This window comes from Protopterus annectens, chromosome 1.part1 (assembly GCF_019279795.1).
Source record: "Protopterus annectens isolate FY-2018-M chromosome 1.part1, PAN1.0, whole genome shotgun sequence".
NCBI lineage: Eukaryota > Metazoa > Chordata > Ceratodontiformes > Protopteridae > Protopterus > Protopterus annectens.
This window is the reverse complement of record NC_056726.1, coordinates 1500138317-1500163031: the sequence shown is the minus strand read 5'-3', so window position 1 is coordinate 1500163031 and position 24715 is coordinate 1500138317.

Below are 24715 nucleotides of genomic sequence, written 5' to 3'. Positions count from 1 at the left end.
TCCAATAGATCATTCTGCAGCACATGCCCATGCCAGTAATCAAACAGCGGCACAATGGATCTACCTCCACCATATGGCCATGCCAGTAATCAAACATTGGTCCAATGGATCACTCTGCAGCATATGTCACTGCCACTAGTCAAACACTGGTCCCGTGGATCACTCTGCAGGACATGCCCATGCCACTAGTCAAACACTGGTCCCATGGATCACTGTCCAGCACATGCCCATGTCACTAGTCAAACACTGGCCCCATGGATCACTGTCTAGGACATGCCCATGCCACCAGTCAAACACTGGTCACATGGATCACTCTGCAGCACATGCCCATGGCACTAATAAAACACCGGTCCCATGGATCACTTTACAGGACATGCCCATGCCACTAATCAAACACTGGTCCCATGGATCACTGTCCAAGACATGCCCATGCCCCTAATCAAACACTGGTCCAATGGATCGCTCTCCACTACATGACCATGCCACTAGTCAAACACTGGTTCCATGGATTGCTGCCCAGGACATGCCCATGCCACTAGTTAAACATTGGTCCCATGGATGAAAAAAAGAGCTGAGCAAAAAACCAATAAAGAGCTAAAAGTTATTGAACACAAAATGTAATTAGCGCTTTTGGTGCGGTCAGTGCCTCACCTTCTTCAGACAACTTCAACACTTCAACTAATTAATAACCATTTTATAGAGAATTTAATCCAATGAAGCAATTAGATTAGTCCCATAATCTAAGATTAAAAAAGAAAACCAGCATTATTTCATAGTTCCCCAATGCTGTATATGTGTGCAAATAACCATCAACTGAAAATTAAATAATAAATATATAACATCAGTTTTTCTGTATAAAAACTCTGTAGTCCATTAAAAACATTTAAAACCGTTAATGCACCTTAAATATTATGCGAAGTTCCAACTACGTTTTCAGAGACATTAAATTCCCTTAATTATTTAAACTAAGAACAAAACATATTTAAAACCATTAAACCAACTCTAAATAATATATAAACTATACTAAATATAAACCTAGTATAAATAAATAAATAAAACAAGTGCCGTCGCAAAATATCTGCTAGTGACAGCATTCGGTTATTGTGTGTCATCACTGTATAACTATAGAGTGATAGTCTAGGCACAGATAATTTAAAACTGTCTGGTCATGTCGAATCATATGTGCAGTTATTAAAAACCAAATATTATAGTTTAATACAATAGTAATAAGGTATTAAGCCATTCATAAACAACAAACTAACTAATGCCGTGCTCGTGCGCAAATGCAACAAAACATGCAGTTCTGCAACTTACTTCTATGCCTATGTAAATTACATGTTAAGGCAAAATGGTTTATTGTTTACTAAGCTTATCAAGTTGGATATACCCTTATTCGGGTGAAAAATAATAATATCATTAGCATCATTTGTTATTTTAAACACTTCGTAAATGATTATTATAAAAAATGTATAAAATATAAAGTATAAAGTATAAATATGTGTATATATTTAGTAAAAATAAATAAAAAATGTGTATATGTGGATAAAAATATATATATATATATATATATATATATATATATATATATATATATATATATATATATATATATATATGGGTCTACTTCTTTTGACCTAACTCCCATTTGCCCGACACCCATTTGCCTGAGACCAAATCACTGAAAGTTCATTTGCCCGACACTTCATTTGCCCAACACTTAATTTGACTGGCAAGTATTATTAGCAAGAAAATGGAATATGCTCCCTTCCCCACTGTAGTGCGACCCTGGAGTTAGAATATATAGATAGGGGGCGTGGGGGGGGGTGAAGCCCCCCACTTACTTTTCTTTTACTAAGCAATATTACATCAAAAGTTAACAATATCATATGAAATGAAGTGCTGTGCCCCCCACCCCCCCTAACTATATATTCTAACTCCAGGGTCGCACTGCAGTGGGGAAGGGGGCATATTCCATTTTCTTGCTAATAATACTTGTCGGTCAAATAAAGTGTCAGGCAAATGAAGTGTCGGGCAAATGAACTTTCAGTCAAATGGGGTCGGGAAAATGAGTGTCGGGCAAATGAAAGTTAGGTCAAAAGAAGTAGACCCATATATATATATATATATATATATATATATATATATATATATATATATATATATATATATATATATGCATATATAAAACATAACTACCCAACTCCCATGAAATTCATAATCTTAATGACAAGAAAAATAGATGGCTGGCATTAATCTCTTTATACTGTATGCATAAGGTATTGCGCTAGCTGGTAACTATCCTAAAGTCAGGTATTTTAAATTGAATATAAATATTTATATTATAACAATACATTGTGATGTTCACCGTTTTAGGGCCAATAATTTCAATATACTCTTAATAGACACATATTCATTAAGACTGGGGAAAATGTGTGCCATAGTTCTTATTTGCCACATAATTTCATCCATTTCTAAAAGTAATTGCCAAGGTCCCCCTCTGGCATCGACTTGTCTACATACCACTCAACCTTCCATCGCCAAAATGAGGAACACTCGCCTTCATACTGTGGAACAAATGAGCAAAATGTGGGACACATACTAATGGCTTACTAACAGCTTCAACTAGGAAGGTCATAGGATGGTTAAAATATGCTGGTTTTACTTATAAAGAAGATCCTTTATTGAACTAATATGATTAATTTCAAGTTACGATGGATTTCACTTAAAAGAATTCCTAACACTGAATGTGTGACAGACTCTTTCAATGTGGAACTTTGAGGAATTTCAAGGAACATAAACTTTTTACAACCCCAAATGAGGTACGCTCCTCGTAATGAGGTACACTTGAGAGGTATGCTTGTCTATGCTGTAATATGGTAAATTTAAACTTATGGTTTGGATACTGTTTAGTGTGCCTAGCTAATGCATTTGTTGAATCACTTTTGTTAATAGCATATTGATGTTCATAAATCCGCTGCTCCCATGGATCACTGTCCAGGACATGCCCATTCCACTAGTCAAACACTGGTCACATGGATCACTCTCCATCACATGCCCATGCCAGTAATCAAACACTGGTCCCTTGGCTCACTGTCCAGGACATGCCCATGGCAGTATTCAAACACTGGTCCCATGGATCACTGTCCAGGACATACCCATGCCATGAGTCAAACACTGGTCCCATGGATCACTGTCCAGGACATGACCATGCCACTAGTCAAACAGTGGTCTAATGGATCACTGTCCAGGACATGTTCATGCCACTAGTCAAACACTGGTCCCATGGATCACTGTCCAGCACATGCCCATGCCACTAATCAAACACTGGTCCCATGGATCACTGTCCAGGACATGCCCATGCCACTAGTCAAACACTGGTCCCATGGATCACTGTCCAGGACATGCCCATGCCACTAGTCAAACACTGGTCCCATGGATCACTGTCCATGACATGCAAATGCCAGTAGTCAAACACTGGTACTATGGATCACTCTCCACCACATGCTCATGCCGCTACTCAAACACTGGTCCCATGGATCACTGTCCAGCACATGCCCATGTCACTACTCAAAAACTGGGCCCATGGATCACTCTCCAGCACTTGCCCATGCCACTAGTCAAGCACTGGTCCCATGGAGTACTCTCCACCACATGCCCATGCCTCTACTCAAACACTGGTCCCATGGATCACTGTCCAGCACATGCCCATGCCACTAGTCAAACACTGGTCCCATGGATCACTGTCCAGGACATGCCCATGCCACTAATCAAACATTGGTGCCATGGATCACTGTCGGGGACATGCCCATGCCACTAATCAAATACTGGTCCCTGGATCACTGTCCAGGACATGCCCATGCCACTAGTCAAACACTGGTCCCATGGATCACTGTCCAGGACATGCCCATGCCACTAGTCAAACACTGGTCCCATGGATCACTGTCCAGCACATGCCCATGCCACTACTCTAAATCTGGTCCCATGGATCAATTTCCAGCACTTGCCCATGCTATTAATCAAGCACTGGTCCCATGGATCACTCTCCACCACATGCCCATGCCTCTACTCAAACACTGGTCCCATGGATCACTGTCCAGCACATGCCCATGCCACTAGTCAAACACTGGTCCCATGGATCACTGTCCAGGACATGCCCATGCCACTAATCAAACATTGGTGCCATGGATCACTGTCCAAGACATGCCCATGCCACTAGTCAAACATTGGTCCCATGGATCACTGTCCAGGACATGCCCATGCCACTAGTCAAACACTGGTCCAATGGATCACTCTCCAGCACATGCCCATGCCACTAGTCAAACACTGGTCCCATGGATCACTGTCCAGGACATGTCCATGCCACTAATCAAACACTGGTCCCATGGATCACTCTGCAGGACATGCCCATTCCACTAGTCAAACACTGGTCCAATGGATTGCTCTCCAGCACATGACCATGCTACTAGTCAAACACTGGTCCCATGGATCACTGTCCAGGACATGCCCATGCCACTAGTCAAACACTGGTCCCATGGATCACTGTCCAGGACATGCCCATGCCACTAGTCAAACACTGGTCACATGGATCACTCTCCAGCACATGCCCATGCCACTAATCAAACACTGGTCCCATGGATCACTGTCCAGGACATGCCCATGCCACTAGTCAAACACTGGTCCCATGGATCACTCTCCAGCACATGCCCATGCCACTAGTCAAACACTGGTCCCATGGATCACTGTCTAGGTCATGTCCATGACACTTGTCAAACACTGGTCCAATGGATCACTCTCCAGCACATGCCCATGCCACTAGTCAAACACTGGTCCCATGGATCACTGTCCAGGACATGCTCATGCCACTAATCAAACACTGGTAGCATGGATCCCTATACAGCACATGCCCATGCCACTAGTCAAACACTGGTCCAATGGATCACTCTCCACCACATGGCCATGCCAGTAATCAAACATTGGTCCAATGGATCACAAATGAAAATAGAGTGACAAGAAAGGAAAGAATGAGGTGAGCCAGAGTTCTGTAACCAGACTATGCAGGTAATCACTTATTCCCACAAGAGTCTCTCAGTAGGAAGACACGCCTTCAACTATCCATGGAAGGGTTGGAAATGCTGCCCTCGCCACTCTTAAATTTGGAAACAAAACTGGTTAAAACATTGAGGAAGATTACGTCCCTAAGATTAGATGCAGCACTTTCGCAGTTATAGAACACATGGGGAAAGAAATGTTAGAGAATTTGTAGACAATATTCTGTGAGATTTAAGAATATTAAGGACTTCTTTTCACAGTCACGCAATTATGATGGTGGTTCTTAAATCAATAAATTGCATTTGATGGCAGCAGCATCCAGAACAAGTCTCTTTGATCAGTACCTATGAAAATATTTTGCGAACATGGCTTCTACTGCTTAAGAGCTATTTTGGAGGTTTGTTTTTGCCCTGGCCTCTGTGAATTTATAAAAAGAAGGCATGCATTTGATGTCATTTTGTAGCAGAACATGGCTCTGCTTCAAGTGTTCTACATTTGTTCCTATGTCTTGGTGCTGAAAACACATTTGGCTAACTGGGTTGGGAGTTATTTGTCATTAATATTTCACAGATTTGGGTATCTAAAACATTTCATCTTTTGGAAGATTTAGAGTGGGGGATGGTAAATGTTGAGAAAATGTTTCTTATTTCAGAATCAGAAATAAAAAGTGTGACATAAACAGTGGAAGGATTTTCTCTTATAATTCCATGATCAGGTTTCAGTCCGTGTGTGTGTGTGTGCGTGCATGCGTGCATGCGTGCGTGCATGTGCGTGTGTGCGTGTGCGCGTGTGTGTGTGTGTTGTTATCTGTACCTTATTATTTTGTGATTTGGTAAAGGGAGTCAGGTTACTTCTAACCACACTGCATTCAGTTCAGACATATGTTAATGTGTTTTTGCTCCATGTGACTCTTGCATGTCTCTGAATTGCATTTTTTGCCATAATATTACTAGAGCTACCAGAAAAGTGCAGTGATAATTCCAATGAGAATTTCTTCATATAATTTATATTGCTTGAGAAGGTTTATTTTTCCCATAATAAAACACATTAAGTATAAGCTGACATGGTCAAGAAAAATTTGAAAATTGAACACTAGGCATTTTATTATTACTGAATTATTTTTTGTTTATTTACATAGAAGTATTACATTTCCCTTTTAATCTGGTCTGATATAGATCTTGTGGTATGACACTGTGTATTTAGTTTATCATCTATGTGACAGTTAGGGTGGAGTATTAAAACTATGAGTTGTAAATGAGCAACTCCTTCTGGTACATGGTACGATTCCCTCAACTTCTACTGATCTATTGTAAGGCTATGAGTAAGTCTTAAAACTCTCTCCTGCTCAGAGTCTGAAAGGGGTCATTGTGGATCAATGCTCAATCCCAGTTATTAAATAAAAAAATAAACTCTGCTCAATGTTTGTATTTTTTCATTATTCTTAATTCCATGAAATGAATTACCTTCAGTTTTAGAGTTCCAGGCACTGCAGAAAATGTAATAAGGCCTATGCTGTGTTTTCCTTCTTGTAAGTTATATGCACATATTTTTATAAGATAGAATAGTTTTAACGATGTGTATTAATTTAAGCCTTTAGTTGAGCTGATGTAAATTAAAAGCTTTATTAACCTCTAGAGTCTATTTACCATAACGTTCTTTGAGAATTAGATTTCATGTTCTAAAGCTTTTTAAATATGTAACATTTGTATTATATCTAAACAACATTGACTGAATTTTAACTTATTAGCAACATTTATTTAATCAGCTACAGAATAACTTTAGTTTTGGACAGTTTCCAAAATCAACAAACCATGTATTGTACTTGCTAACTGCAATCATTGTCAGAAAATTCTGTTTTAAATTAAAAACGAGTGTATTTCAGTAAAATGTTTAAAGATGCAAGGTGCTGAGTATTATATAAATCTGAACATTTGCATTTCATCCTGCAAACAAATTTTAAGAATGCAATATTTATCTATAAGTGCATTTGAAAACTATTAAAGCTAAGTTTCACTACCCAGATGAAGTTTAATAACGTTTTTACTTCATTCTAACAAGAGAGTTTACCTTTTGACATGTTCCAGGATGCCCCTGAAAAGGGACTCTGTGTCTAGTGGACCTACCCTATTAACAAATGGGCTCAAGAATAAATCCAATTTAAACATGTAGTTTAACAGTTTCTCAGATACAGATCTATTCCAGTCAATATAGCACAGCACCTTTCACAAAAAAGAGCAACCTCTCCTTTTGGTTGAGGGAGAGAAAAATCTTAAACAGGAAACTCTGTAAGTAGCTTTGCAGACACTCACCTTTCTGTGGGGAAATTTTAAATTCAGGGAGCTTTAGAAAATGACAGTGTAAAAACGTTTGCCTATTGTAAGCTACCATTGTAGTATTTTTAAACATCCAGCAGCCAAAAATGTTTTCCAGACACCAACTTGCAGTTATTTATTTCCAGAGGTCAATGGAAAATAATACATACTTTCTGTTCAACAAAACTAAAATACAGTTTTCTGTTCAACAAGTGCTCTCATATAAGCTTTACTTGACACAAAGTTTTCAATCTTCAGATTTATTCAAATGGCACTTACAAATGGAACTATTTTCTCTTGATTCCAAAATCTCAGCAATTCTCAAATATAAGGTACCCTTCAACCATTCAGCACAGAGGTGGCTTTGTGCTGGTTCTTCCCTTCAAACACATCTAGTGTGGAGCCTTCTGACATACTTCATCCTTGGTTTAGACTATAGGGATATAGGAGACTGTTATTATCAGTAAGTACCACCCCTTAAATATCTCCATATGGAGCTGTTTCTCATTTGTGCTTATGGGGATTCTGGCTTTTCTCACCTGTATGACACACCTTGTTCATAGGTAGGTTCATAGGTAGGTACTAGGCTAACGGTCCAGGGCCTACATAAGCCTAGCCAACAAGGTTCTCTGGCTTATGTCACCCAAAAACATTATTTTCCTATGCCACTGTCGAGCAGAGACACAGAAGTGATCCCCAGGGTATATTTCCTATTTCTCATCCACTCATCAAGATTTTTATTGAAAAGTGCTAAAGAAGAACTTTGCTTGACATAGATGGGTAGCCTGTTCCAGAGTATTTGAAGTCTCTGGGACAGGAATCTATCCCTCCAGCATGTCCTGTTTATTGTGGTGACAAGGTTTAGGTCTCTAGAGCATGTAGCTCAGAGGGATTGGAATTTCTTTAGGTATAGCATGTTCAACAGCTCTGGTTTTGACATAGCTTTATATGTTAGGTAGAGATCACCTCGGAGTAGGCGATATGCTACGGAGTAAAGCTGGAGTTTTTTGAGGCGGTCAGTGTAGGGCATTTGTTTGAGGCCAGTAATCCTCTTTGTGAGGTACTTTTGTGGCCTTTCCAGCTGCTGCAGATGTCTTGTGAGGTACATTTCAAAAGGGGCATTGTACTCTATAATGGGTCTAATGAGTGTCGAGTAGAGGGGAACAATGACTTCTTTTTTCCTGGATGAGAACCCTTTTATGATGAGGTGTGCCACATAAAAGGACTTCCTGACTACTGTGGCAATGTGACTATCAAAGGAGAGACTACTGTCCACCTGGGTCCCAAGGTCTCTTATCACACATTTGGTGTTAAATAGATTGCTGCCTATGTGGTAGTTCATGGGTACAGAGTTTTTACCAAAGGGGATGACACTGCACTTTTTGGCATTGAGCTTGAGGCCATGGCTCTGACACCAGGCATCTGTCTCAGCGAGGCCATTCTGTAGGATGTCCATATCATTTGGGGACTTGACTATGGCTCCTAGTTTGTAGCCATCTGTGAACTTCATTAGCCAGAGGCCTTCTGCATTAGCCTGTACTTCAGAGAAGTAGATACCAAACAGGAGAGGTCCCAGGATGTAACCCTGTGGTACTCCACTTGTCACTGCTTTGAGGTCAGATTTGGAGTCTGCAACTTTTACAGTGTGGGTTCTGTCAGTGAGCCAGTTGACAACCCATCTTGTGACGTAGGGATTTATACCTAGTTTAGTGAGTTTAGCTATAATTCCAGAATGAGGGATGGTATCGAAAGCCTTGGCAAGGAAAATGTTGTGTTACCACAGTGCATTTCAATGCCAAGTCTTGAACCCAGGACCCTTTGCACTACATTCAGAGAAACATACCACTATGCGAAATCATCAGTTTTAAATGCAGCACATACCGGGGTCACATGACCCCTCAGCAGTCTGCTTTCCTTGTTCAACATCCTTATCTGCCATTACTATGCCTCTCTGCCCTTCTTGCAGAGTCAGGGCAATCAGTAAAACTAAAACTGTTTTCCATGTTAAGAACCTCAAGACAACTAGATTAGCTGGTTCAAATGGAGCAAGTGTTAGCTTCGCTAACACAAAATTAAGATCCCGATTAGGGGCCATTGGTTCACTTGTAGGCCTCTTATGCAAAACCTCTTTCAAAACATTTTGACATGAGCTGCATTGACAGAGGAGTATAAATGGGAAAAGATGCTTAAATGGCAGGTAAATTAATCTTGATTAAAGAGTAAGAAAGGCCAAAAGCTAATAGCTCACACAAATACTAGCACTGAATGGGTGTTTGTCATCCTGTTGGCACCAACTAGAAAATCCTTTCCTTTTACTAATATATGATTTTCTAGTAGCAGGCTTTCTTGCTTCCACTAGTACTTGCTTCACAAACTCAATAAACAGATGCCTAAAGGGAATTAAGACCCTCTAAAAATTAAGACAGACTACTTATCTACCTGATCTCCACCCTACAATGAAAGCTTGAAACCTTATTATAAAATTGCCAGGTTCTCAACAAATGCCAGACATTCTACTCACCATTGCACATCTCTATGCTCACTGAACTGGCTTCAACTCTCATACTATCTCACCTACCTACAACTAACTACAGCACATAAAGTAATTTACAAACCTTCAGACTGTCCTGATCTTAGTTGATTATTCCCACACAATCTTCCCAAAAAGTCTCTCAGATTGGAGAATCAACATCTATTGCATATTCACAACTCTAACCTACCTGCAAGCCAGCTGGTTTACTCTTGCATGGTACCTGGAGACTGGAAAGCCCTTCCACTACTAATTACAACCAGACACTGTCATTCTTCTTTCAAAACCAGTGTGTGAGAACACCTCTGTGCTAACTGGAGTTGTATTATGCCGTCCTCGTCTGTAACCTGACATCCATGTTCCTCTTCTACTTATTCATATTTAATTTTACACAATCTATAAATTGTCCATAGACTACTTAACTACACCTGCAACAGAATCTTTTACAATTATTATTACCTGTTCTATAATTGTAAATTTGCATTTAATTGAACCTACTATGCATTTTCACTGTCTCTTTTAACTAACTGTTACTATTTTCAATTTCTGCATTTTTGTGTGAATTTTCATATTGTTAATTTCTGTTATGCATTCTATGTTTATGGAGCTTTTTTCCCCTGGGCCTCCACTGAAAAGGGGTTCTTAATGGCCAGGTGGACAATCCCAGTAAAGCAATGCCAATAAATAAATACAGAGAGAGAAAGAGAGAGAGAGAGAGATAGAAAGATAGGTTGAAAGATAGCTAGAAAGATAGATAGATAGATAGATAGATAGATAGATAGATAGATAGATAGATAAATAGATAGATACTCCCATCATTCAAGCAGTAAATTGAAGCTAATAGCGGCTGGTATGTATGAAAGAACCCTGACCTTGTGTGAGTAGATCAATTCTGTGAGGAAGCTTATGGTAATTGCCCCTGGCCATTTTGAAAAAGAAGAGAGAACCACTGTTGCCTGAGCCAGAAGGGAGTCACCAGAATGATCTTGGGCAATTCTTTCTGAATCAAGTACCCTGGATATCAGTAGAAAGGGTGGAAAAGCCTACAGGAATATTTCTGCCAAAGGAAAAAAAGTCATCTGTCTTAAAGGCCTTCTTGCATGGAATCCTGGTGCAGAACCTTGACAGATGACTGTTCAGATAGGAGACAAATATGTCTACTTCAGGAACCCCTCACAGATCGATCAAATCTTGGAAGACCCCTGATCTAGTTTTCATTCATGAGGGTCTGCCACATGTTTTTCCTCTGACAGAATGAGGGATACCTGTAGAGAGAGAGATTGCACTGAGAAGCTATATCTGAAGCTAACAAGGCTAGCCTGCAAAGGGGGTACAACCTGATTCCCCCTTGCATGATGTGTACCACATGACTGTGGCATTGTCTGTAACAACTTGAATAGGTCCCAGGGACCAAAGATGATTCAGAGTTAAATGCCTTGATCAGGGCAAGCATCTCTTTTTTAGGTTCATATAACTTCATAAGAGATTACTAGGCTAACAGCTCAAGAGCCCTTACAAGCCTATCCAGTTTTACCCAGATTTTTACCAATTTTCAAATCCTATGGGACAGTTTAAAGTGGTCAGCAAGTGAGGTTTAAACTATTTTTATAGACTGCCGCTCAATGGCGGCTGGTGACTTCAAATCAAAGGGGGGCTGCAGAAGACAGCTGAATGGGTGGGGTCAAGCAAAAGGGGTGTGGTCAACTGGAAAGGGGAGGAGCTAAAACCACAAAAACTAACTTTAATTAAATATACTGCCCTGGGTGGCAAACCATCATTATGAGAGTCCAATCAAGCTAAAAATAAGTGTAGAAGAATAAAAATATTTCAATGCATTGGCTGCATGACAGCTTACTTAATATCTAGATGGAAACAAAACGTTGTGAGGCATGAAAAAATAAATTACTTTTTAAATACATTACTGGAATGCCAGTCAAAATCAAGTATAAGAAAAACCAGAAGCACTCAACTCAAACCACTTCTCCTTGCACTGCAGTTCTAATTATAATTTATATTCAGCTTTATTAAAGTACCAAGTAACATGTTGAAAGTAGAAATCTCTGTGATGCCCCCACTTGTAAAAATGTTTCTTATCCAAAAAAGACCTGCTGCCTGACAACTATCTACTTGTTTCATGGGGAAAACATGATCAAAGTAAAAAATGAAAAGCAAACAAGAAACAAGCTCAACATACATTGCTTAAAGGATTACTGTACAGGTTATGGACCACACATGATTGGCATTCTGTTTAGTTTACAGGTAAAGTCTGTAGAGATGACTGGAAGTCTCCAACAAGTGTAATGAGCTTTTTAAAATAATGGAATCCTGTCCTTTAATACCCAGGGCCAAGGCTTATACATTATCTAGTCAAGTATTCTCTGCATGGCAACAACAGAAAGGCTTTCAATGTTGGCAATTCTTTAACAGTATGCTTATTAAAGCTTACTTGCATCTTACGATCTCAGACAAGCTTACCTTATGGTCATTAAAGCATTGCTACTTAAACACAGAGCAACAGGCACTTTCTGAGTAATAAGCATAAATCTGAGTAATAAGCATAAATCAACAGTACAAAAATATGACAGAAACCAGACAGTTCTGCAAAATCAAGGACAGATGAAAAGCCACTGTAGTACTTGTGTCTACCTTGGATGGGGGGACACACTGCATATTTACACTGCATAACTACTCCTTGCCTTGCTTGGACACATCCAGAGTCACTACATGGGGTAGTGGGGTGCAACAAGTATGTCACAATTTGAAATGTCTCTGGCTGACTGTGATGGCCCTGACACATTTGTCATACCTCTCAACCTCAGAGCAAGAAATCTGGACAAAGCCATACACAGAAGTGGGACAAAGGCCCAAAAATAAGGACAATTTTTAAATATTGCTCTAATAAACTTAGAAAGATAATAGAATAGGTCTTGCATTAGTATGAATTTTCTGAAGGGTATACAATCTGAAACTCAAATGTCTGTCATTATTTTCTAACTTTAGTCTTTAGTGATTTGTCACTAATTTGCCAAAAAACACAATTTTATGAAAAATGGACCAAAAATGTGATGCAAAAATATAAAATAGCCACACAATACAGCTGGGAACCTGTCAAAGAAGGGGCACTTTAATATTAGTACTGCTAACTTGAGCAGCTGACAAAATAAAAGACTCTACATGCATTTCAAGTAATCTATAACTTTGATTATTACAGTTATTTCTTAATTGTAAACCCTCCATGTTTTCTTCCAAAATTGCTATTTTGCGGAGGGATTATTAGGGGGAAGAGCAACATTTTGAGCCAAAATCGGGGACAGTTGAGAGGTTGGCTATGCCTAATTCTATAAAGCAATTTATTTGCATGTACCTCTCAACCTGTTAATCCAGTAAATCTGAACAAGGCCAAATATATTTGGGGAACATATAAACAGTACTAAAAATTGCTCTTGTATAAATTGAGACAGTTGATAGAATAACAGTTCTTACTTTAGCATGCATTTTCTGAAGGTTATGAAGTCTGAAACTCAGTGTATCATTATTTAGTGACTTAATTCCTAAATGATTTGCCAGAAAACTACAAATTTTATGAAGAACAAACCAAAAATAAGAAGCAAAAATCTATTCATTCTTTGAAAATCTGGACAGTTGGGAGGTATAGTTCAGCTGGGCCTGTCTGAGTTTGCTGCCCTTCCCCCCTGACAAAATCATGGTTGAATGGAGCCTCTGCAGCCATTCCAATGAACCATTACTTGGCTATTTCACCTCATTTACCATAAACACTAATGTGCATACTGCTTTACTTCTATGATGAGTTGGACTTCATTTGAAAGTTTTATTTTGTATTTTACAGCACAAACACTAAGTAATCTGCTAAACAAAGCAATGCAGTCTCACAATGAAAATTTAGCATTAAAACTTCTCTGCCCTTGAAACTCACATTCATTGAAACAGCATTGAAACCCACATTCAAAGAAAATACATTTTGCCAGTGGCAGATAAAGATTAATTTTGGGCTGTTTTCAAATCATAGGCCCCTTGCATATGAAACATACATGTGCTCTTTGATACACCTTCCTCATTGTACTAAATTATATTCCTTGTACAATACAGTACAGTTGTTAGAGGGCGTTTTAAATTTGTTTTGAACATTTTTCCAGTAAGCAATGAAACAAAACGCATGCACCCATAATGGCAAAACTGCCCAGTTCAGAACATTCATCATAAAAGTCTACTCAGACTTCCACAGTCCACCATTATCAGTAAATATGCATAATTCTACAGTCCACCATTATCAGTAAATATGCACAATTCTACATTCCACTATTACCAGTAAATATGCACAATTCTACAGTCCATTATCAGTAAATATGCACATTTCTACAGTCCATTATCAGTAAATATGCACAGTCTCTGAAGAAGTAAAAGTCATCTAAATAATTCCACATTAAAGAAATCTGTATCTAATGAAGAGGTTGCTGCTAGCAAACACCTTTATATTTCATGGTTTCATCGAAAAATAAAGTGTCTGTTGCCCCACAGGAATAAATTGCCTATATTACATTAAAAAAAAGATAAGCTAGTAATATTGCAAGAGGAAATGGATGGCAAACTGATAACAGACTCATAGTTAGTATCTTCACCAAGGAGAACATTCTCAGTATGGCAGCATCCACCCCTTGTGGGAGTAGAACCCACAGCCTTCTGCATCAAAAGCAAGTACACAACCTGTTGTGCTATTAACAAGGCAAGCCAACTTCATTTAAGCAACACTAAACTTCTGTTCCCCTGTAGCTCTCAGCTCCTTGTAAAATCTACTCAATACTCAACTGCATCTCAACTTCGCAGCACAAGAAAACTGGAAAAAGCCAAAATGTATTGGGGGGGGTCAAAAGCCCAAAAACTAGGGACACATTAAACATTGCTTGTATAATCTTGGAAAGTTGCTAGAATAAAATGCTGTGTTACCACCATACATTTTACTGCCAAGGTCCCTGTGCAAAACAGTCAGAGCAACATACCACTATGCCAAATCAGCTGCTTTGTAAAAGAGAGGAAGACTGAAACTTAAATGGCCATCATTTAGTGAATTCAGTTCTCACCATAGCTGTCAACCTCTTAGTACAAAACACCTGGACAAACCCAGTAATGAGGGAATACAGCCCTCAGACATATTCAGTGAATTCAGTTCTTGCCATAGCTGTCAACCTTAGCACAAAAAACCTGAACGAAGCCAATAATGGGGGAATACAGTCCCAAAAATAGGGACAAATTTCAAATATTCATCTTATAAACTTAGAAAATTGCTAGAATAAAAGGTTGTGTTACGGTTGTGTTACTATGTATTTTCTGAAGAACATGAAGTCTGAAATTCAAATGCCTGTCAATTTTACTGCTGACAGAACAAAAACAATTTTCAGCTTAGACCCAGGGAGAAATACTGCAGACACATCTTTGTAAAATGACAGGGCACCAGAGAAAATCCACACAAACACAGGGAGAAGATGCAGACTCCACACAGAAGGCACCCCAGCCAAGAATCAAACCAGAAAACCTATAGCTGTGAGGCAACAATACTACCACTGCACCATCAAATATACAAAGGATTAAACATTCAGAAACCTGAAGTCTGAAATTCAAATGCCTGTCAGTTTTATTTAACATTTGTTAATGAGGACAGTCTGACTTGGAACAAAAAAAAAATTTCAGCAGAGGCCCAGGAAGAAATAATGCAGACATGTCTTTGTAACATGGGAGGACACAAAAGCAAACCCACACAAACACAGGGAGAAGATACAGACCCCACAAAGAAGGCACCCCAGCCAAGAATCAAACCTGAGGACCTGCAGCTGTGAGGCAACAATGCTACCACTGCACCATCAAATATTATGCATTACAATATTTACAAACCACAGATATTATGAGGAACAGATCAGATCAAATATGAGGCAAAAATCTGCAATTTTTTTTTACAAATGGTGGTGGGTAGGGAATTCAGGTCTTTAACACCTGCATACAAGGTACAGGTTTCAAGCCTGAAGTATTCCCTGCCACACACACACACCTGTAGTAGCAAACCACAAAAACTAAATATACTGCCCTGGGTGCCAAACCGTCATTATGAGAGTCCAATCAAGACAAAAAGAAGTGTAGAAGAATAAAAATATCTCAATGCATTGGCTGCATGACAGCTTAATATCTAGATGGAAACACAAAAGGTTGTGAGGCATGAAAAAATAACTTACTTTTTTTTAAATACATTAATGTAATGCCAGTCAAAATCAAGTATAAGAAAAACAAGCAGCACTCAACTCAAACCACTTCTTGCACTGCAGTTCTAATTATAAAATATAAATTATAATTAGAACTGCAGTGCAAGAAGTGGGTTTATTCAGCAACTATATTGTGTAGTCATTTTATTTATTTTCATCTTAATAGCAGACTTTTCTTTATGACATACAGCTTTGACAGTATTTCTATAAAGGAAGCTGTAGTCTCTTTTTTCAAATTCTTTGTAGTCATTTTCCTGGCTGTTAGTAAGTTACATAGAAGTCTGATTTGGAACATTAAACAACGCAAATGGTTTACTTTATACAAATTTATAAAACCACACTGCTTGAAGGAAATATTTGTAGGTACTGCACAAGTATGTCCTCAGTAATTAATGTTAAGGTTTCAGTTACAGAGCACTGTACTCTTGCACTCTGGTGTGAAATATGATGCATGAACATAAAAAACAGCGTTTGTATCCATTATCATTCCCCGGCCCTCACAAAAATAAAGCAGCTCTGTAAGTCAATGAGTCAGCCATACACCCATCAGGGAGCCAAAGAGTATACTTACTTTAGTTCTTCACTCTGTTCTTCTAACTTCTTTTCTGTCTTCCTTCTTCTTTCTTCAGTTCTTCTTGACTTCTGTTCTGTTCTTCTTTCTTATCTTCACTGTCTTCAGCACAGGGTGCACAGCAAGTCAGCAACAGCACAGCTGACAAAATAGTATACCGGCGCCCAAATAAAAAAAAATAAATAAAATGCAATCGCAAATTAAAAAAATTATTAATAAAATAAATCCCGTGTGACTGTGACAGTCACGATCGATCCACAAGGCAAGCCCACAATTGAGTATCTGATTGATTCTCGCTCTTTTCCCAACGCATAAAGCCCGGGAAGAGAGCGACAACCAATCAGCATCATTTAACCCAGCAAGCACGTCATGACGTGCCTGCGGACGTCGCAGTCCGAGCCCCTTCCAATTCTATGCGGTTTGGAACCGCATAGACTTCTGGGCATCACAATGATGCCTTAAGTACTCCCCCGGGCTGCAATAAAAACAAAAAAAAAATCTATTTAAAACTGCAGCAACCTAAGGCGGTTAAAGTGTGCATGCGCGTACTTCCAAGTCGCGAACTCGGAGAGACCAACAATTTTCATTTAAAACAAAAAAATACATCTCTGCTGCAAAAAAGGTACTTTAGTTACATTTTCTTTTTCAAAGCTGAGGGGGCTGCAGTCCGGCAGTCCGATGCCACGAGCCGCCCCTGCTGCCGCTGTCCATAAGAGATATGGGCACCATTCCCAAGAGTGAATTTGAGATTTCCCATCCATCAGTCCAGACTGTACTTGCAGATTCTCAGAGAAGGGCTCATGTGAATAGGAAGCCTATTCCAGAGGAGGGGAAATCTCTGGGACACATAACTGTCTCTCCAGCATGATGTCTTTATGTTAGAGATCAAGTTTAGTTACTTGGAGTGGGTAATCCTCGTGCAGTTAGTTTTTCGAATATACAATATTTCCATTAGGGCTGGGTCAGGGACTGGATTGTAGGGCAGACACAGATCACCCCTAGTAATTGGTAGGAAACTGAATACTGTGATAGGGTTTTTAATCAGCCCACATACAGCATGTTGTGTATACCCTGTATTTTTTGGTGAGAAACCAATGAGGATGCTCCATCTCTTGCAGGTGCCTGGCAGGGTACAAGCCAAAGGATGCATTGTACTTGATTACTGGTCTGATGAGGGCTGAGTACAGTGGTATTATGACATCCTTAGATCGGGATACCATGCCATTACTTATAAGCTGAGCTACATAGAAGGATTTCCTCACCACCACAGACACATGTGGTCAAAGTTCAGATTACTATCTGAGTACCCAGATCTCTCACCACTGGGTCCACTCATAGGGGGTGAGTGCTATCAATGTTGTAATTTGCAGGGATATTTGATTTCCGAAAGGGCATTAGTATGCACTTATTCACATTTAGTTTGAGGCCATGGGCCTAACACCAATCATTAGTTTGTGTCACAGCTTTCTGTAGGATATCAGCATTATTTGGTGAGTCAATAATTGCCCCCATCTTGCAGTTATCAGCAAACCTGATTAGCCATAGGCCATCTACATTTGCCTTGACATCTGAGAAGTATATTCCAAACAGCAGGGGTCCAGTATTATACCCTGTGATACCCCACTGGTGACTGGTCTTTTGCTGGATGTGGATTCCCCCAGCCTAAGAACATCTGTCCTATCTGTGAGCCATTTGGCTATCCATCTGGTGAAATACAGGTTTATGCCCAATTTTATGAGTTCATCTATATTACCCGAGTAGGGCACTGTGTCAAATGGCCAGGTCAAGATAGGTGGTATGCACTATTCTACTGTGTCATCCATAGCTTGGTGACCATCTCAAAGAAGTCCAGTGGACTGAGCAAGCAGGATGTGACCTTGATAAAGCTGAACTTGGTTGGGCCATGATTATCGGTTCCATAGCCTTGCATATAAGGTTAGTCAGACTTGCAGGTCACTAGTTTCCTAGTTCAGTTGATGGTTCTTCCTTGAGCTGAAGGATGACTGTTGCTGTCCCAAACTCTGCTGGGACAAAGCTTGTCTGGAGACTGTGGTTAAATAGAGATGAGTGGGTCTTCTAGGTCATGTTTCAAACTATTTAATAGGCACTCTGGGATTTCATCATGGCCCATTGATGCCATGTTTCTAGCTCTAGAGACCGCAGTGACAACCTGTCCTTTTGTGATAGCAGGCAGAGGAATGGTAGGGTGTATTTTATAGCCAGTGACTAGAGGTGTTGAGGGATGAAATATGAACTTAATTTACTTGTCAACAGGTTTGCCATTTCTTCTGGCTGAGTATAGGTGGTGCCATCTATAACCAGTTCAGCACATTGTTGAGTGTTTCTTTTAAGATTTCAGACATGACTAAAATGCTTTGTGGTTATCCTTTGCTTGGGAGGTTATTCTGGTCTCGTATTTAGCTTTTGAAGACTTGACTAGTTCTCTGATTTGCCACTTGACACTATTGTGGGATTATTTTTCTCTGTTGTGTACCTTCCCACTTACTTCTAGACAAGAATTTCTTCCTTCTGTTGTTTAGTTTGTTTATGCCGGGGTAAATCAGGGTGGCTTATTTTTATGGCTAGACCTGGGTTTAGTTCATTCAGCTACTGCCATTGCTATGCAGTTGTTTAAGTGGTTATATAGGGCATTTGTGTATACTTCTGCATAGGCCTCTATGTTTTGGGGGGGTTATAGAGAGCTTTAAAGGTACCTATGCTATCCCTTAATAGGAGATAATTTGCCTGGGAAAAAGTCTTTAGGGTTTTAGGGTTTCATGGAGGTACTAATTTACATTTTTTTCAAAGGAGACTGATTTGTGATCCGATCTTAACAATGAGGACATTACACTGGGGTGGGGGGGAATTGGTGCAATGCTCACCCATGTGGATATTTGGGCCCCTAGTGGGAATGCAGACCAGCTTTTCCAAAGCATTCGCTTTGACAAAGTCCATGAATCTCTGACTCTACGTGTTAGTTGTCATATATGTTTCCCAGCATATGGATGGGGTAGTTAAAATCACCCATGAATAATGTGCTGGGAGGAATGGAAAGTGATTCTAATAACTTCGGGTATGTGGAGTGGTTTCATGGTTCATGGTGGTGACCTATAGCTAAGATGATCTGGTGGGGAATTTTACCTATGGTCATTGAGTAGCTCAAGTGAGTCATCCTTCTTGACCAAGCTAGACGCATGATTGCTTTTTGTTTAAATGGAAACACCTCCTCCCTTTGTTTTTTTTCCTTTCAGAGTGTGGTCTGAATGTGTTATAGACACTGTAGCCTTGCACTGTGGGGGGGGGGGGTGCTTTCTGCAGCCGTGAATCACATATCTGTAACTACACATATATCAGCATTCTCCAGAGTAAGGACAGCTTCCAGGGAGTGCATTTTCTTGTTAAGAGTCCTAGCATTGAGCAATAGTACCTTCAGCTTGGCATTAGAAGAATTTGTTACATTGGTAGGTCTGCTGGTTTGGCACTGCCTAAAAAGTCATTATGGGTGGCTAATGTCTTGGCTAGTACTGAGAAGCCTAACAGCAAAAAGTGCAGACCATCTCTGGTAAAACAGCATGGTCTGTCAGTCATGTTGTCCCAGGCTAACAAATACTGGATTTCTTTGGAATGACACCAGTAGCTAAGCAAATTATTGAACTCAATCCTTTTCTGTTTGTCTTGTGGTATTGTTCTTGGTGAGGGTAGAATGTTGCTCAATGTGTGGCTCATACTAGCCTGTGATATGTATTTATAGAGGTCCATCATGTCTCTCTTCATATAGTCCAGGAAGGTACATTTCTGGTCATTCACACCTGCATACACTATCACTGAGTCATACTGCTACTTGTGATTGAGTGACCTGAGTGCCTGCATGATCTGGTGAATGCTAGCCACTGACAGGTGACTCACTGTAACCCTCTCTTTATCCAACCTGGTGAGGGGGGTGACTGTGTGTCTCACAATGGAGTCTCCTATGACCAAGATGTTTGAGTGTGTGGTGTTTTGCCTAAAGGTTTTGCTCATGGAGACACTGTGATGTGCATTTTTATGTGTGGTGCTTGGTGCTGACTTGGTTTGGTTTGCATGTAGTTTCTAAGGGTAGCATATGAGAGGCCTCTGTGGTTCAGGCAAGTTCCTTGTAATTCCCCATATGTGGGTTTATGTGTCAAGATGTTATTTAATGAGGGGAATTGATGTGCATTTGCTGACAATTTGTTTGTCATTTGATTTGTCAGTATGTGAGAATACTGTCTCAATTTTCATAGTGTAACTACATCATAATGTGTTTGCTTCAGGATTAAGTGGTTGTCAGTATACATGAGACAATTGCTACATTGTCTCAGGATGCCCGTGTCCACCAGCCTGGCAACAGAGATAGCAGGAAAATGCACATCCATGATTTCAGGCTTTATTGCTAGGGTTTAATCAGGGAGAAGAGAGGGAAGATTTAACTGGACTGGGGTGATAGCACATGGACAAAGACTGGGTGCCATATTCACTGTGATCTGAAGCTATCCAATAAGGTGATGCTGCTCTGTGCACAACTCAGATGCTCATAGAGCAGCACGAGGACTGGCAAAGGCTGCAGGGATAGTTATTCTAAAGCAAAAGTTCATCTTGATAGTGTTGTGTTTGCATCAAAACAGCCACTGCTAACCACCACTTCATTGAGGGCAGTCTAGCACAAACACTGCACTTACATAGCATCAGAAAAACAAGTTTCTTAACAGCAAGGCCTACAGACCAGTCAGGAAACACACAATAAGTTTTCAGCCAGCAGCCTTCAACACAGATAGGTTTGCTGCAGCACACGTCTGCCACAAGAGTGCAGTCAGAAAACCCTCTTAATGTCAATCATATGGCCTTGACAATCATTTCTTTACATATGTCTGCAACCTCAAAGAAAGCACCCAGATCTGTTCAGAACTGGTGGCCAAGGACACCGCATACACAAATGCTGGAGATATAGCCAACCTACTGGCTGACAGAGTCAGCAAAAACTTCACCGGTCACCCCACCCCCCCAACAGTAAACCAGGACATCCCCAGTACCTTCCCCCACCCCTTATCTCTAGGGAACAGGTCATCATTGCCCTCTCAAAGGCAAAGAAATACAGCCTCCATGGGACTAGACAACATCCCAGGCTGCATCCTAAATGAACTCAGGCATGAGCTTTCATCTCCATTAGGCACCCTATTCAACCAAATCCTGAATACCGGCTTTGTCCCAGATGAGTGGAGGAGAGCCACTGTCATCCATTTACACAAAGGTGGACCATCCACCGATCTGGGAAATTATAGACCCATCAGCCTAACTAGCCTGATCTGCAAGGCCATGGAACAGATATTATGGACCTCATTAACAGGGACATTGACAACCTCCAAACACTCGACCCCACACAGTTTGCCTTTGTTAAGGGGAGGTCATGTATGTTAAATTTGGTTGACTTCTTTGAAACAGTCACCAAAGCCAGGGATGAGGGGAAGACAGTGCACACTGCCTACCTTGACCTGGCCAAAGCATTTGTCAGTATTCCCCACTGTGGTATAATAAATAAACTCTCTCAACTAGGCATCAATCCATATGTTACCAGAGGGGTAGCAAACTGTCTCACTGATAGAACCCACCTAAACAAAATAGGGGAAGCCACCTCAAGCAGTATACCCGTAACGAGTAGCATATCCCAGGGATTGGTATTCAGGACTCTGTTATTCTGGATATACTTCTCTGAGGTGCAGGCCAGAACCAGTGGGCTATGGCTGGCCAAGTTTGCAGATGACTGCAAGCTGGGTGCAGTCATCATTTCCTCAAGTGTTGGTGATGTCCTCCAAGAGGGTCTCACCCAAACAAATGACTGGTGCCAGAAACATGGCCTCAAACTGAATGCCAAAAAATGCATCATCATTCCCTTTGAGGAGAGTGACATCCCCACACATTATCACATTAATAACAACATCCTAAGCACACAATGAGTCGTGAGGCATTTGGGCACCCAGGTTGATAGCAACCAGACTTTTGACCACCATGTTGTTTCCATTGTACGGAAAGCTTTCTACATGGCCCACCTCATAAGTAAGGGTATCTCATCCAGGGACAAGGAGGTCATAACATCCTTGTATTTCTCCCTTATAAGGCCAATTATTGAATACATTGATCCCTTTGGCATGTATCTTGCAAAGCACATGCAGCAGCTGGAGAGACCGCAGACATTTCTCACCAGGAAAATCCAGCGTCTGAAACATCTACCCTACACAAATAGGCTAAAAGCCCTGTCCCTCTACTCAGTTTCATACAGACTCCTGACAGGTGACCTCTGTCTGACATACAAAAAATCTCAGACCCTGCCTTGATGGTACTGCTGTATATCTACAAGTCAAGCTCTACTCAAGTAATCCACATCTCAACCTGGTCCGTGACATCAATAGGACTTGTTTGGTGGGACAGATTTGTGTCCCAGAGGCTTCCCCATCTATGGAATAGACTCCCTCTCCACATCAAGCAGAGTACTTCATTATCCCTTTTTAAGCGCAACCTGGATAACTGGATGGGAAACAGAAAATACAACCATGGCATTACATCTGTGTCCCTGCTGGACAGGGGCTTTGGGTTCTGACTTGCCTAAACATGGGATAAACTCTTGGTTGGGCTTATAAGGGCTTCAGGGCCAACAGCCTAGTAACTTCCTATGATCCTGTGAGCCTATGTAGAAATGTTGGTTTTAGAGTTCAAGTGCAAGGAAACCACACAGTCTAGACACTACTGTCCTGTAAAACTAGCAGAAACAATGTAATTAAGTGCTACAGCAGGAGTGGAAACAGTTCCACTTAGAAACTTTACTATTAAGTGTGAGAAATGCATCAATTAATACAAGATTCTTATGAAATACAGTACAAATAATTAGCAGAAGTCCAAAATGATAATTATTTTCTTTCTCTTAGCAGCAGATGACTTTAGATGCAGCAGATTATGTATAACTCTCAGGCAAAGTAGCTAAGCCAAGAGCAGCTTTGAGGAACTGAAGAAAAACCCACACAAATACTGGGCCTATACAGAATCAGAAAAACAAGTTTTACAACAGCAAGTCCTATCAACCAAACAATGAAAACAAACAATAAGCTTTCCACCAGCAGCTCCCAACTTAGATAAATTTGCCACAGTAAACTTCTGCCACAAGAGTGCAGTCAGAAAACCCTCTTAATGTAAAAATGCTGGGTTTAGAGCTCAAAGGCAGGGGAACCACTCAATCTAGATACTAACTGTCCTGTAAAACTAATAGAGTGTAATTAAGTACTGCAGCAGCTTATGTGCTTGCATTTGTCTTTGGTGCCCCACACACCATGCACTTTTATCCCTCCTGAAACTGGTCCCCAAGCAAAGTCTGACATATCTGTGGTGACTAACTGCTTTGAAACAAGGGGGGAGAAGGGGACATCTGGATTTAAAGATAATTGCTATCTTCATCAACTGTTTATTTCCCTTTTGACAAACCCCAGCACTTGCATTTGAAAGGACAAAGGATGTTGGTGTTGGGACTAAAGAGACTTCAGATGCCATTGTGTCTTTCTCATGTGGAATCTTGCCAAAGTATCATGAGAAACATAGATCACATGAGACCCAAAATCCTGAGGTATTTCCTCGCATGACCAAAGTCTGAATGAAAAACCTTAGAAATATATTTTGTGGAAGGAAAGCCCCTTGAATTGAGGTGTCTAGCTGACACTCCAGGATTACAATCTTGTATGAAGGAGTCAAAAAAAACTTTTGAATGTTCTCTTGGAATCCCAGGTTGTGCAAGAGATCTTGCACCCAAGTAAGAGATCCCTGACACTATGAAAAAGACTTTGCAAAAATAAGCAAGATGTCTACAGTAAAATGTGGATGCCCTGTAGCCTACAGGGAGTTATAACTGGAGCTAGACACTTCATGAACACTGCTGGTGCAGCGGATAGTCCAAAGGGTAAAGGAAGCAAACTGATCATTTGAGTCAGAC